Source organism: Rhamphochromis longiceps, linkage group LG8, assembly GCF_057381845.1.
Source record: "Rhamphochromis longiceps isolate RC_006_pf linkage group LG8, R_longiceps_female_GT1.1, whole genome shotgun sequence".
Taxonomy (NCBI): Eukaryota; Metazoa; Chordata; class Actinopteri; order Cichliformes; family Cichlidae; genus Rhamphochromis; species Rhamphochromis longiceps.
The window spans coordinates 2,500,425-2,516,807 of record NC_140564.1 but is presented as its reverse complement, the minus strand read 5'-3'; the positions used below and the strand labels follow the sequence as shown (position 1 = coordinate 2,516,807).

The window sequence follows — 16,383 nt, the reverse complement described above, 5'->3', positions numbered from 1 at the left end:
AGTGTCACCTGTGTTCCCCATGTGCTCCCACTTCCCTCGTTAACCCTCTGTGTATTTATGTCTGCGTCTCCCTCAGTTCTGTGTCACGTTCCCCCTCATGCTGCGTGGATTTCCCTGTGTCTCTCTGCGAGTGTTAGTTTATGGTTCTGTTAAGGTTCACATAATTGAGGAAGGAGAGTACAAACAACCAGGTCCAGAAGATCTTGGTCAAACAATTGATTTTAATGAATACACGCGTGGGAAGACAGGAATTAATCTTCGACTTAATCAAAGCATATACAGATTTTTATAGCATCAGGGTTTGAATTAATGACGCCCCTTCATACGTCATAGACAGAATACATACATACGTCAAATCAAAACCACAATGACTTTTAACACAGTTTAAAAGAATGTTGTCTTCTATCTTCATGGCCGGTACTTCCTGTCACTGCCGGATGCTCTCTTGTCATCTTGACACCTCAGCAGCAGTTCTGCGACAAACTGCTCTTTTGCAACCCCAAGCAAAACATGATTAAACTTCCACCTATAAATGATTCTCTCTAACTGAGTGTGTGTGTGTCGTCCTCAAATGCTCTCTAAATTCACCCGTTGCACTTCTGACCTTTTACCAGACCAGAGGCTCATCCTTATGTGTAATAACCTAACTGAAACTATATGTGCTATATTGAATAAATGTTATAATCAAGAACCTCTACTAAAAGCTTAATAAAAGAATATAAAAGTATAACAGACAATTTGAATAACCTAGTAATTCAAATAGCCTCGTCTAACCTGCTCCTCAGAATAACTTAGACTCTGCTTTCACTCCTGCAAACTCTCTGCAACTTCCTGTCAACTGCAACTTAGTCTTTCTGAAAGACACACACACTGTTTAAATCTCTGAATACAATATCAATGCTGCAGATTATATTATTAATGCAATAGTAATAATGATGATTATTTACCAATAGCAGTAAAATAATTTCCCTGCTCCACAGTTCCTAGTTTAAGTTTTGTATTTCCTGTGATCTGCCTTCCAGCATTAAAGCTGTGATTTTGAGTTTATCCCCTGAGTCCGTGAGTTTGCATTTTGGGTCCTCATCCTGCCTGCCACACAGCGAGCCATGACAGAAAGTTGTGACAGTTCATTCGTTAAACATTTCTGAATAAATTTCAATCAATGATAAACCTTTTTTATTGGAAGTTAATTTAAGAGAGCTTAAGTAATATTCAATTTCAAGTTCCTGTACACTATGCCGGCCACTTGGTTATGGCGTTCCATGTATGCCTTGCCTGCTAGCATCTTGCACCCTGCTGTTATGTGCTGGATTGTCTCATCTTTACACAGCCTGCACCTGGGGTCTTGCCTGGTGTGATAGACCCCAGCCTCTATGGATCTTGTGCTCAGAGCTTGTTCTTGTGCTGCCATGATTAGTGCCTCTGTGCTGTCTTTCAGTCCAGCTTTGTCCAGCCACTGGTAGGATTTCTGGATATCAGCCACCTCCTCTATCTGCCGGTGGTACATACCGTGCAGGGGCCTGTCCTTCCATAGCGTAGTGGTTAGACTACACGCCTTTGGAACAGAGGATCGCAAGTTCGATTACTGCCTGGGGCGTCTGTATCCAGTAAGGGTCCTAAGGCTAGACCCCCTATGCTAAGCAAGCCTACCGCAGACATGAGCGAGACAGATAAATATGAAGGCATGCCGGCTCGGACGTCGCCCGGATCAACAAGGTCCGCGTCAGGTGTTGAGGAACCAGGGCACCCTGACGAAAAGTGGGCTACTGGAACAAGAAGGCATCGGTGGGCAAGAGACGAAAACAGGGCGTTGTTGGAATGCAAGTAACCCCGGCGGAAGGGGCTACATGAATAGGATGAGGGACCTATGGAATATATATATATATATATATATATATATATATATATATATATATATTTTTTTTTTTTTTTTTCACACAGCATCCCAACTTTTTGGAATTGGGGTTGTTTGGATATACACTCAACAAAAATATAAACGCAACACCTTTGTTACTGCTCCCATTCCCCATGGGATGGACGTAGAGACCTAAAATTCATTCCAGATACACAATATAACCATCCCTCCCAAACAGTGGTCACAAATCAGTCCAAATGTGTGGTAGTGGGCACATCTGCTATATTGAGATAACCCATCCCACCTCACAGGTGTGCCACATCAGGATGCTGATCTGACATCATGAGTAGTGCACAGGTGTACCTCAGACTGCCCACAACAAAAGGCCACCCTGGAATGTGCAGTTTTGTCTCACAGCAAAATGCCACAGATGCCACAAGCAATGAGGGAGCGTGCAATTGGCATGCTGACAGCAGGAATGTCAACCAGATCTGTCGCCCGTGCATTGAATGTTCATTTCTCAACCATAAGCCGTCTCCACAGGCGTTTCAGAGAATATGGCAGCACATCCAACCGGCCTCACAACCGCAGACCTCGTGTAACCACACCAGCCCAGGACCTCCACATCCAGCAGGTTCACCTCCAAGATCGTCTGAGACCAGCCACCCAGACAGCTGCTGGAACAATTGGTTCACACAACCAAACAATTTCTGCACAAACTGTCAGAAACCGTCTCAGGGACGCTCAACTGCATGCCCGTCGTCCTCATCGGGGTCTTGACCTGACTCCAGCTCGTCGCCGTAACAGACTTGTGTGGGCAAATGCTCACATTCGATGGCGTCTGGCACGTTGGAGAGGTGTGCGCTTCACGGATGAATCATGGTTCACATTGTTCAGGGCAGATGGCAGCTGAGAATGTCCCAGTTCTTGCATGGCCAGCATACTCACCGGACATGTCACCCATTGAGCATGTTCGGGATGTGCTTGACCGGCGTATACGACAGCGTGTACCAGTTCCTACGAATATCCAACAACCTCGCACAGCCATTAAAGTGGAGTGGACCAACATTCCACAGGCCACAATTGACAATCTGATAGACTCCATGCGACGATGTGTTGCACTGCATGAGGGAAATGGTGGTCACACCAGATACTGACCGGTTCTGGGTCCCCAGACCCCCAATAGCGCAAAAAACTACACATTCCAGGGTGGCCTTTTGTTGTGGGCAGTCTGAGGTACACCTGTGCACTACTCATGATGTCAGATCAGCATCCTGATGTGGCACACCTGTGAGGTGGGATGGGTTATCTCGATATAGCAGATGTGCCCACTACCACACATTTGGACTGATTTGTGACCACTGTTTGGGAGGGATGGTTATATTGTGTATCTGGAATGAATTTTAGGTCTCTACGTCCATCCCATGGGGAATGGGAGCAGTAACAAAGGTGTTGCGTTTATATTTTTGTTGAGTGTAGGTTGTCTGTAGGTTATAGTTCTCAATATTAATATGAAAATGAACATTAACTAATGGTGAAAAGTTACAGAAACATTACTCACCAGTCCCCCGGCCCCCTTCCTTGCGCTTAGCGTACAGCCTCAGGGTGCTGGACTTGGGGTGAAACCCTCCATGCATGGTAAGGAGCTTTCTTGTCTTTATGTCAGTGGCTTCTATCTCCTCCTTTGGCCAGCCTATTACCCCAGCAGGGTACCTGATCACGGGCAGGGCGTACGTGTTGATGGCCCGGATCTTGTACTTACCGTTCAGCTGACTCCTCAGGACTTGCCTGACCCTCTGCAGGTACTTGGTGGTTGCAGCTTTTCTAGCGGCCTCTTCATGGTTCCCATTCGCCTGCGGGATCCCCAAGTACTTGTAACTGTCCTCTATGTCTGCAATGTTGCCTTCTGGTAGTTCAATCCCCTCAGTTCTGACTACCTTCCCTCTCTTTGTTACCATCCGACTACACTTCTCCAGTCTGAACGACATTCCAATGTCATTGCTGTATAGCCTGGTAGTGTGGATCAGTGAATCGATGTCTCGTTCACTCTTTGCATACAGCTTGATGTCATCCGTGTACAGGAGGTGGCTGACAACTGCTCCGTTCCGTAGTCGGTATCCGTAGCCAGTCTTGTTAATGATCTCACTGAGGGGGTTCAGGCCTATGCAGAACAGCAGTGGGGACAGAGCATCTCCTTGGTAGACCCTGCACTTGATGGTGACTTGTGCTATGGGCTTGGAGTTGGCCTCTAGTGTTGTACGCCACATCCCCATTGAGTTCCTGATGAAGGCTCTTAGGGTCCCATTGATCTTGTACAATTCTAGGCATTCCAGTATCCAGCTGTGGGGCATTGAGTCATAGGCCTTCTTGTAATCAATCCAGGCAGTGCACAGGTTGGTCAGTCTGGTCTTGCAGTCTCTGCTGACTGTTCTGTCTACCAGTAGCTGGTGTTTTGCGCCTCTGGTATTCTTGCCAATCCCTTTCTGTGCCCCACTCATGTATTGACCCATGTGCCTGTTCATCTTAGCCGATATGATGCCTGACAGGAGCTTCCATGTAGTACTGAGGCAGGTTATTGGTCGGTAGTTGGATGGGACTGGTCCCTTCTTGGGGTCCTTGGGGATCAGGACCGTCCGACCTTCAGTTAGCCATTCCGGGTGTCTCTCGTTAACTAGCAGCTGGTTCATTTGTGCTGCCAGACGCTCGTGGAGTGCAGTCAGCTTCTTTAGCCAGTAGGCGTGAACCATGTCGGGCCCTGGTGCTGTCCAACTCTTCATACTGGAGACCCTTTCTTGGATATCTGCCACTGTGATGGTTACTGGACCCTGTTCAGGGAGGTCACTATGGTCTGCCCTCAGATCCACTAGCCACTGAGCACCATTATGAGCCACCGTTATGGGTTGCGTCCTTCTCCCATATGCTCTTCCAGTATTGCTCCGTCTCCAGCCTTGGTGGTGCTGTTCTCTTATTGTTCCCTTGCCACTGAGAGTACACCTTTGCTGGTTCTGTGGAGAACAGCTGGTTTATTCTCCTGCCTTCTATCTCTCTGGTGTACCTCCTCAAGCGGCTGGCCAAGGCTGTGAGTCTTTGCTTGGCAGTTTCCAAGGCCTCAGGTATGGACAGTTTGCTGTATTTCTTATGCACCTTCTTTGCCGCACCTTTCTGCAACTCCGTTAGTTGGCTAACCTCCCTCCATGCTACTTTGATCTTGCCCTCTAGCCTCGTTGATCAAAACAATCATGTTTTATAGTCCTGTGGTCTCAGCCTCAGATACGCAACTAATCAAAGTTATGTCATGACAAAAATGAATGACTAACAAAAGATTTTTCTCCTTCATTTTTGTCACACAAAGCTGTATGTAACGTGTCTCGCGGTTAGTATCATGGTTGCTAGGCAACCTGAGCAGCACGACGAAGCGTATACTGTCCCATTTCACAAGCCTCTCACTTCCGCACTTCTCGTACTTATAGTACGCACCGTACGTAGTACGCGTAGTGCGCGTACTTCAAGCGTGCAGACCCTGAATTGGGACACAGCCAGAGGTTAATAACAAGTACGATTTAATGCAGAGAGGTCTATTAACACCCAGTGCATCATGGGTGTCACACACCAAGGAATAAAAAGGGGTTTTAAGATGCATTTTAAAAACTGGACAGTGAAGGGAGGTCTGAGTAAGGATGAAGCTCAGGTAAAAAACAACAACAAAACAAACAAACCACAGAATTTTAAAATGAACTTGAAAACATACAGGCAGCCAATGGAGTCTGCCTGGAGGAAAATCAGGCTTTGCCAAGCACCTTAAATGATAAGAACTTGGCAGTAGCCCTAATTTGAGTGTCCAATTCAAAAATCACTGTCCATCTTAAAACCCAAGTTATTAACAACAAGTTTAAAATACACTGCCAGGGGTCCCAAATGAACAGAGGAGGAATCACAGGGGCTGCTAGGCCCAAACACAATCACCTCTGCTTTGCTTGAATTACATTTTAAAAGTTCAGGGCCATCCAAGTGTAACAAGTGCAGCATGACAGTCAGTCAAATTCTACAAAATCATTAATACAATGATCCAGACATGAAGGCTAAAATAGTCCAGTGTCCTACTTGAGTACAGAATAAAAAGCACACAGTCCAAGTCCACTTTAACAGGGACCAGCAGGTGTCCTCCAAGACCCACCACCCTGTAAGAAGGAGGCCAGTGATCACTCCGGCCTCAGCAACTCCACTCTGAGGCATAGTGTAGGTGTTGGCCTGCACAGAGACAAACTATCACAACCCACAGAGGAGCAAACTATCCATCATAAACATATCAGGTCATATTTCATACCTGCACAGAGAGAAAAAATATCACAGCAGTGTTTGTAGTGCGGGCTGTAAGTAGACAGGGCATCAGTGTAATCAAATACACCTGCCTTCAATTAGTCCAACAACATCACAGCCAGTGACTCACAGCAAATATGACACACAAAACCACTGCTAAACTAGTCGCACAAACAGAGATGAATTAATAAAGGCAACATCAGTCCACCATGTTAGACAAGTGTTAATATCTTCTGCCAGAAGTGAGTTAATACAGAAGGCAGCTTTCTGCTTCAGAGGCAGATAAATCTGGCAGTCGTCAGCATGACAGTGGAAGGATATTCCATGATCTCCAGCCCTGTAAATACAATGAAAAACAGACCTAGAATTGAATTCAATTTTATTCATATAGCGCCAAATCACAACAAAAGTCACCTCAAGGCGCGTCATAGATACAGAGAAAAACCCAACAATCATATGACCCCCTATGAGCAAGCACTTTGGCGACAGTGGGAAGGGAAAAACTCCCTTTTAACAGGAAGAAACCTCGAACACAACCAGGCTCAGGGAGGGGCGGGGCCATCTGCTGTAATTGGTTGGGGTGAGAGAAGGAAGACAGGATAAAGACATGCTGTGGAAGAGAGACAGAGATTAATAACAAGTACGATTTAATGAAGAGAGGTCTATTAACACCCAGTGCATCATGGGAATCCCCCGGCAGCCTATGCCTATTGCAGCATAACTAAGGGAGGATTCAGGGTCACCTGGTCCAGCCCTAACTATATGCTTTAGCAAAAAGGAAAGTTTGAAGCCTAATCTTGAAAGTAGAGATAGTGTCTGTCTCCTGAATCCAAACTGGAAGCTGGTTCCACAGAAGAGGAGCCTGAAAACTGAAGGCTCTGCCTCCCATTCTACTTTTAAATACTCTAGGAACAACAAGTAGGCCTGCAGAGCGAGAGCGAAGTGCTCTAATAGGGTGATATGGTACTACAAGGTCATTAAGATAAGATGGGGCCTGATTATTTAAGACCTTGTATGTGAGGAGCAGGATTTTGAATTCTGGATTTAACAGGAAGCCAAAACAGGAGAAATCTGCTCTCTCTTTCTAGTCCCTGTCAGGACTCTTGCTGCAGCATTTTGGATTAGCTGAAGGCTTTTCAGGGAGTTTCTAGGACTTCCTGATAATAATGAATTACAGTCGCCCAGCCTGGAAGTAATAAATGCATGAACTAGTTTTTCTGCGTCACTCTGAGACAGGATATTATGGAGGTTTTTAAAACCTGATTGGAAGACCTCTAAGATACCATTCTAATTTAAAAAGAATAAAATCAATTGGGAATATACAATTTTCTCCAGGAGACAGAAAAGGCAGCTTGGAGATAGTTAACCACTACAGTGTGGTCCACATTAGATTAGACTGAAGCAGTAAAGTCAGGGTCAGACTGTCACAGAATAAAAACGGGTTTTAAGACGTGTTTTTAAAAAAAATGGACAATGAAGGGGCCTCCCTGGGAAAGAAACAATTCTTAACTTTATATGTCAGCACTTTGTTACTAGCAGCCTGTCACAGGTAATTTGTTCCCAATTCTTGAATGAAAAATGCCAAAAATAACAGTTTAAAAGTATAAACTTGTATTTTTACGCCACCAAAGAGCTATTATCTGAAAACTTGGCACATCTCAGGATAGTGTGCAATGTGTCCTTAAAAAGTCTGAAAAAATTGAACAAGTGGAGAATAGATCTGCTATAGTTTACAGCAGATGCTGTTCATTAGCTGTAAACTATCTACAGCAGATGAACTGCGTCTCAAAGTCACGCCCTTAAGAAAGAGGATACAATCCTGGACAGACCTGAGAGATGGCCCTTCAGCTAATCCATCTTCTATTCACTGAAGCCTCATCAGAAACGGTCTCAGCGGAAGGATTGTGTCAAGAAGCCATTTTTAAGGAAGGAAAATAGGGGAAAAGGCTGAGGTGTGCCACATTACACAAGAACTGGACTGAAAATCAGTGGCTATGGATGTGATGGAGTGCTGTACCATCAGATTTTGATCCACCATGTTGCATCATCTGCAGCCTCTAATCGGCAACAGCATCATTTTTCTTCATGACAATGATCCCAAATGCACCGCCAATGCAGTAAGAGCATGCTAAGATAAATCCACACGCACATGAACTCACTCATTGATTGGCCTCTCCAGAGCTCAGCATTAAACTGTGTGGGATCATCTTGACAGAGACCAAGTAAATCGCAGAAATATTCAAAGAAGAGCTTTGACTGTCCTTCACGAAGCTTGGAGAACTATTCCTGAAGGAATTACAACGCCATTGTCAGGATTGCTGTGTGCAGCAGGCAGGAATGGAGGACCCAAAATGCAGACTCGAAGGCAGAAACTTTACTCAAAAGACAGCTTTATTGCTGGCACCAAGAAACACAAAACTGGAATGGCAGCCGTAGGTGGTTGAGCTGGTGGTTGCACCGGTGGCGCCGTGGCTGCCACAGGTGTTTAAGTGGCTGGTTGATCTGGTGGACGGATGTCTCTCCAGAGCCCCCAGTGGTGACAGCTGAACGGGCTCTACCGTTCCCACAGTGGACACGAGGGAGTACTGGAGCCACTCCCATCCAAGGAGTAGGTACGGGAGCAGGAGTAAGCTGGGTCATGGCTGCCCTCACCCTACGAGCCGGAACAGGCACCAAAAACAGCGGGACGGGTGGAGCTTCCGCCGGCCTGGGAGCCAGAGCAGGGAACAGCCTGGCCCTAGCCCCCCCTCACCTGGGAAACTGATGTGTGCAGGGGAAGGCTGGACCGCGGCTGCCCTGGGAACAGAAACACGGAGAGAGGTGGAGGTTTAGAACAGACTGACTCAGAAAACATCATTTTTAAACTTTATCGACCACAATGAGCAGGTTTTGAAAATACAGTCTTTGAGTTAACAGTCTCAGAGAGAACACAACTCAAGGCTCAGAAGGAGCAGTGTGAAAACAGTCCAATGAATCAACAGGTTCAAAATAAACAGTCTTGGGTTTGACAGTCTTAACAGTTTTTGAGGCGTGATTATTGTCTTTAATTATAACCAGGAGCATGAGAAAAATAGTATTTGACTCAACACCGGGAGTTATATCAGCCACTGAGGGACAGCGGCGGGAGCGCCACTTCCTCCAGGAAGAGGAAGCTGATTAGCCAGGTAGCTTAGCCTCCAGCTCGTAGTATGGCGGGCTGTGGCTGGGAAGCACAGGTAGGAGTGAACCGGAGTAATCCAACTTGAAGCGACCAAGACTTCGGTGCTGGCGGAGCAGCAGGTAGAGGTCCACGGCACACATCTCTCTCTCTCGCTCTCATTGAGCACAAAGACAAGAGCAACTTAACATGAAACGTGGAACACGGGGAAGCCAAGGTAACAGAAACCTAAGCACTAGAACTGAGAACATAACATGAGCAGAAAACAATAATGAGCAGTGGCAGTCCTAGCCTGTTTGGTGCCCTGGGCGAACACTCCCTCTGCCCCCCCCCCCAATATATATATTAGTGCTGTTTCTTAAATGTGTAAAATCTGTAACTTAAGGTACTGTTTGGAGTTTAGTCTGTTACTGTTACTATTTTTACCATTGGTTCTTGGAGCAACTGTAACCCACATAATTTCCTTAGGGATTAATTACGTATTCTGACTCTGATTGTTTCAGGATGACCTGCCATTATCCAATCACACATCTGCTTACCTGCATCTTTTGCTTGTTTCCCCTCCTCTTCTCTTCTCTTTTTTTCTAAACTGAGCACCTGATGGCTTTGAACTTTTCTTGTCCATCTTGGTTTTAATTTTGCACTCCAGTATGAACACAAATCCCCCAACTCGAAGATCACCACAACATAACCCAACAGACCTACACCTTAGTTCACAGATTCACTTTGTCTTTATTTCTGGGATTTCACACAACCCAGGCCCCTCCCCTTTCGACGGATTGTGTGTGAGACTTTAAATCATCAAACTGTAAATTATACATTTTAAATTGTTATTGATCCTTTACCCCGAGTCCTAAAGTGTATATTTATTTTCTTACTCTTCTTATATTTATTGTTTGTTTACTTGCACTGCTGTAACTGGAGCCTCATCATCTCGTCTCTCTATATACTGGACTGTATGTAGCAGAGATGACAATAAAGTTTAAATGGTAAATGGCCTGCATTTGTATAGCACTTTTCTAGTCATTAAGGACCCCAAAGCGCTTTACACTACATTCAGTCATTCACCCATACATTCACACACTGGCGATAGCAAGCTACATTGTAGCCACAGCTGCCCTGGGGCGCACTGACAGAGGTGAGGCTGCCGGACACTGGCACCACCGGGCCCTCTGACCACCACCAGTAGTGTTAAAATTCTAAAATTGAGAAAGGGTACAAGAGGTGATCGAAAAATAACCACACTGGTCCGGCCGGGTGAAGTCAAACGAAGATTTTAATTCACACGTGGGAAGATCACTGAAAACAGCAATTGATCTTCGACTTACTAAGGCACAAACAATTATTTTATAACATCAGGGTTTGTTTACTGACGCCCCTTCATGCGTCACCGGTACATTTTATACATAGATCAGATCAACATCATCATGACTTTTCACCCAGAAAATCATCTTCTATTTTCATGGCTTGTACTTTCCGTTCTTATCTTAAAATGAATTGTTCCTCTTTCTTGTCTAGACATAACTGATCTCTCCTCTAAATAAATCTTAACTAATGTGTGTGTACGTGTTGACCTCACATGCTCTTTGTGTCACCTCTTCACCTCCTACTGTCTGTGTCTCGTCCTCAAATGCTCTTTCTCAATTCACCTGTTGCACCTCTGACCTCTCACTAGACCAGAAGCTCACTGAGACTATGTGTATGTCTTCTACTAAATAAATGTTTTAACCAAGAACCTCTACTAAAACCTTAATATAAAATGACCTGATATAAGTGTTTTGTAAGCATGTATTGCAATTCCTTCTATGTTCTAGTTTTCCCTCAGCATGTATCACCTGAACAGTCACGTCAGTGAGGCTTACGACCTTTAAAGAACCTGAACATCAACTCAAATAAGCACAGATATGCAATATGTATAAAATAGTTATAACTGCACCTGAAATACAAAGTTAACATCATCATAAACATCTTAAGGCCATCTTAAAGCTATCTGTTACATTGTTAAAGCAATGATCATACTGCAGATTATATTAGGCTGGTCAAATACTTTTCTGTTCATCCCCACAATCCCCCTTTCGACCTCTGGCACACCAGAGGTCGATACACAGGTTGTTGTTCACTCCTCAGTCCACTCGACTACCTCCAGATCCATCATCGGCATCATGGACATAGGGGCCACCGCCCCAGGGTCCACTGCCTTTACAATCACTTTCTCTACCAACCTTCGGGCACAAGGAGTGAGACAACAACCACAGGTCATCAAAATACCCACCAATACAGATAGAGACAACATAATTGACAGAGCAAGCCCCTTCCACTTTCCCTTTTTTACTCTTTTTATTTAAACCACCCCTTTTCAAACTCTCAATTTGTTACCACTCCTTTCTATAGGCGCGGCGATCTCCTCCTAGGCTGCTCTTCTTTCTTCGGTCTTCCAGGTGGACTACTGGTCGGCCCGTTACACAGGTGAAGAGGTTTATTCTGCCTCTGTTTCTTGACACCTGCGTTCTTTGAAGACGAATTTTCCTCCACCAAGCTCTCGTGTGCGGGTGCACACTGCGACCAGTGGTACCAGGTGTCGCCTTTCCCTTTCAGCTGGACTGCTGTAGCCGTCCGGGCGGTCACCTCATACGGACCAGTCCAGCGGGGCTCCTTCCACTTTCGCTTAATGACCTTTAGCCACACTGCCTTTGCGTCCGGGACCTCTCCGTTCCCCGTGGGTCTCTCACAAGTGACCTGTTTTGTAAAGCTGGACACAAGAGCCTTCAACTCATTAAAATATTCTGCATGAGACCTGTTGCTTGTCCTGGGCTGCTCCACCGGGACCACTGTCCAGGGTGCTGGAAACTGTCTCCCAGTCAGCAGCTCATAAGGGGTGAAACCTGTGGATTGGTTAACAGAACATCTTATGGTCATCAAAGCAATGGGCAGGGCTGCGACCCAATTTAGCCCTGTCTGCGCACAGATTTTAGCCAACTTGTTTTTCAAATTTAGGTTCATCCTCTCTACCTTTCCTTGAGATTGAGGATGATAGACCGTCCCGAACTTATGTTGCACTCCCAACATCCTCTCTACCTCTTGCAAATCTTTGCTCTTGAAGTGAGTACCATTGTCTGATCTAATTCTCTTGGGAAACCCATGCCTTGGAATGTAATGATTGATTAAGCACTTAATCACGCTTTTCGCGTCTTCACGTTTGGTCGCCCATGCTTCGGGCCATCCAGTCAGAACATCCACACACACCAACAAATACCTCACCCCACCTGGGCCTGTATCAATCATGTCGGTATAATCAATCACGACCTCTTCTCCTGGCCTTTCTGGCATGAGAAACTTACCAGCTTCAGGTTTTACTGCTGGCTTTGGGTTGTGTGCCCCACAAATTAGGCACGTTCTGGCCTTTTCCAGTATCATCCTTCTCAAATCAGGATGCCACCATCGGCACAAATTTCTCTCCATCTGTTTCACTCCCACGTGACCAAGCCCGTGAGCCTCATTCACCTTTTGTTCCGCCATTTTGGCCGTTAAAGCGGGACGCCCATCTGGCCCCCTCCACAAACCGCCATCTTGCCAGGCTCCTTTGTTTTCCCACACCCCCTTTTCCTCTGGGGATGTCTCCTCCTGAGCCTGTCTAACTTCTTCCATGCTGTTAGTGCTAACCTCCTCTTCTGGGGTTACCTGCACCAGTTGTCTCTGTCCTTTGTAGCCCGCTGCTTCCTTTGCGGCTTCGTCAGCTTTCTGATTTCCTCTTGCCACCATACTGTCTGCTTGTGAGTGGCCTTTGCATTTTATAATACTTACCTCGTCTGGGTCCTCCAGGGCTTTTTCCAGTTCCTCCATTTCCTTTTTGTGACAGATGGGTGCATTAGTGGCCGTTCTGAACCCGGCTCTCTTCCACTGAGCCAGTTCCACATGAGCTGCTCCAAACGCATATGCTGAGTCAGTGTAGATGTTCACTCTCATGTTTTTAGCCAACCTCAGGGCTCGAGTTAGGGCTATCACTTCAGCTCTCTGGGCCGACTGTTGTCCCTCGATCTTTCCTGCTTCTTTCACCTGAAACTCAGTTCCTACTCTACAGACTATACAGGCCATATTTATTCCTTCATGTGTGAATATCAAATTTGGCGCCTCTAAAATTTTGCTCAACCTTTGTTGCGTCAGTGGAGTCATTGTGAATACCTGTGAGTTCACATAGGCCACTACACTGTGTGTGGTAAGCACTTTCAGTGGGTGTTCCCTCACTATGTGTGCTGTTTTCTGAATTATCTTTGCTACTCCTGCTGCGTGTTGTGTGCATGTGGGATGCCTTGCTTCTGTTGAATTTAATCTTCTGCTGACATACATAAGTACATCCCTACCTCCCCCTTTTTTCTGAAACATCAAGATAAAATGCCTCATCATAGTTAGGTGTGGCCAGATCTGTGGCTCTTGACAAATCCTGTTTTAGCGAAATGAACGCTATCTCTGTGTCCGGCGTCCAAGGCAATTCAGCCTTCAGATTTCGAACACCAACTTTCTTGATCAGGTCCCTTAAAGGGGCAGTTTTACCCGCATAGTTCGGAATGAACTGCCTGCTGTAACCTGTCAAGCCAAGAAAGGAAAGCAACTCCTTCACAGTTCTTGGTTTTGGATGTGTCAGAATTTGGTCTCTGTGCGTGTTCATTAACCCCACTGATCTGTGTGCGATCACCCGGCCCAGGAATGTTACCTCTGGCCGGACCAACTGCAGTTTTTCTTTACTCACTTTGAAGCCACACTCCGCCAATCTGTTCAACACCACGAGCGATGCTGCCGTACAGGCCGCTGCTGACGGGGCTGCAATAAGAAGATCATCAACATACTGTATTAATGTACAGCCCTCTGGCAGTTGACATGGGGACAATGCCTCTTTCAACACCTGATTGAAAATTCCTGGTGAGAGTGCAAAGCCTTGTGGTAGGCGTGTGTACCTAAATTTCCGGCCTCTGTATGTGAAAGAGAAAATGTCTCTGAGTGACTCGTGCAGTGGGAGACAAAAGAATGCATTCGCTAGGTCAATACATGTGAACCACTTTTGGTCCCCAGTAATCTCGGTCAGAGCTGTGTAGGGATTTGGTACAGGCACAGTGTCAGTCCTCAATATGGCATTTATTGCTCTCAAATCATGTGCCATACGGTACTTCCCTGTCCCATGTTTTTCCACTGGCAAAATAGGTGTGTTCCAAAATGACCATGAGGGCTCAAGCACTCCTGCTTTCCACAGCCCTTCAATGGTTTCAGCTATACCTTCTTCTGCTTCAGTTTTGTGCTTATATTGTGGTCTGTTAATTGGTATGTCAGACTTCAGCTGGAACAGGACAGGCGAACAGTTAGCTAGACCTACATCTGTGGGCCCTGCGGACCACAAAGTATCAGGCAATTTTGAGAGCTCAGCTACTGCATCAGGATGATCCATTCTTTCCCTGCCATGTATTCTGGAGATTTCTTTATGTTCTAAGATCACTGCATCGTTGGACAAACAAGTTATGCGATATATTTTACATTTTGGTGCATACCAGACATTTGGAATTTGGGTGCTTTGCCAGCATGCGTTGTCCAGCGCCCGCTTGACCATTGGTCCCAGATCTCTTGGCCCATGACCCTCGTGGACCGCCAATGTGTGGGGCTGAATCCTCTCCCACATTGTACCAAGGCAGTTGTTCATCCGTAAATTTCACAGCCGCGGCCACACCTTCTGGTCCAACATAAATGTTATGTGTTCGCACATTCCACGTCCGTCCCTCAAGATCAGACTGGAACTGTTCCCGATAGATATCGTTATCTTCCCTATCATAAAAGAGTGTAACGTGGAAAGGATCTCGCGGGGGAATAGACGGCCAGACTCATTATCCAGGGTTTCCACAGCTGATAATGTCTCAAAATGCCTTCTTCCACCAGCCTCCCCCAGTAGATTTCGGCAGTGGGTTGTTCAGAGTTCTGGACTAGATATTGAGTCTTTGAAGGTGATCCCAGGCACGGGAATTCTTTTCCTCCAGGCAGAGTAACAATCAGTCCATCTGGTGAGCACATGATTGTGGCTCCCAGTTTCACAAGCAGGTCCCTGCCCATGAGATTTGCAGGCACCTGTGAGGACACCACATATTGGTGTTTCAAAGTCTGTTTTCCCAGCTGTGTCAATGCTGGATCTGTCAATGGCAGTGTCATTGGAATCCCGGAAAAGCCTACCACATTAACTGTGTGACAGGAGAGTGTCGCACTGTCTGGTGTGTCTTTCAGTGTTGAGTATGTTGCTCCAGTATCCACCAGGAAGGGCAATTCAGTGCCTTCCACGGTCATTGACAGCATGGGTTCTGCCGTCCCCACGCTGTTCGGTTTCTCCGGGCTCCGTCAGTATTGCTCCCTCTCCCAGCCCCAGTCAGCTACTGGGTACTGGGCGGCTGGTGCTGCATTCGGGTTTGGAGCTTGATGTGCTCCCCTGTAAGCAGCTCTTTGTCTTGGGCCTCCTCGTGCCTGGGATTGATAGCCTCGCCTCTGATAATTTCGCTGCGATTCAGGGCATTCTCGGGACCAGTGTCCTTCTGCTCCACAGCTGTAACAGGCAGTCCAAGACACATTGTTAGGATTCCCTGGATTCCGAGCCCTTTGTCCTCCCCTCACGGATCCACCACGCCCTCTCTGCGGTCCACCGGTCCCCCAATTCCCTACTGGTTGACGCTGCCTTGGTGCATTGGCGGGCCAACGGTCATCAGGGTAGAGACCCGGATCCTGATCTGGCCAGTCAGGCACAGGATCGGGCTGAGGCCTTGCCACCATTATTTTCCTTGCGCTCTCTTTATCCTCTTTCTTTCTGTCTCCTGCTTTGCTTTTTGCTTCTGCCAGCTGCAACTTGACCAGCCACGCCTGGGCTTCCTCCAACTCTTTCTTTTGTTTGTTTGCCAAGTCCTGTTCCTGCTGAAGTCTGTGGGTCACATGTCTATCCCACTGCACCGAGTCTGCAACGGCAAAATCTGGGTTCTTTTCCAAGTCAACTGCAACCTGGTTGGGCAGCCCTGCCAGCACTGCCGAACGAAACCAC

At 46.5% G+C, this 16,383-nt stretch overlaps 1 pseudogene; it reads right to left on the bottom strand.

The window, feature by feature from the left end:
* Positions 1 to 13,683: 13,683 nt before the first annotated feature.
* Positions 13,684 to 16,149, bottom strand: LOC146662879 (uncharacterized; annotated as a pseudogene).
* Between the last annotated feature and the right edge of the window lie 234 nt (positions 16,150 to 16,383).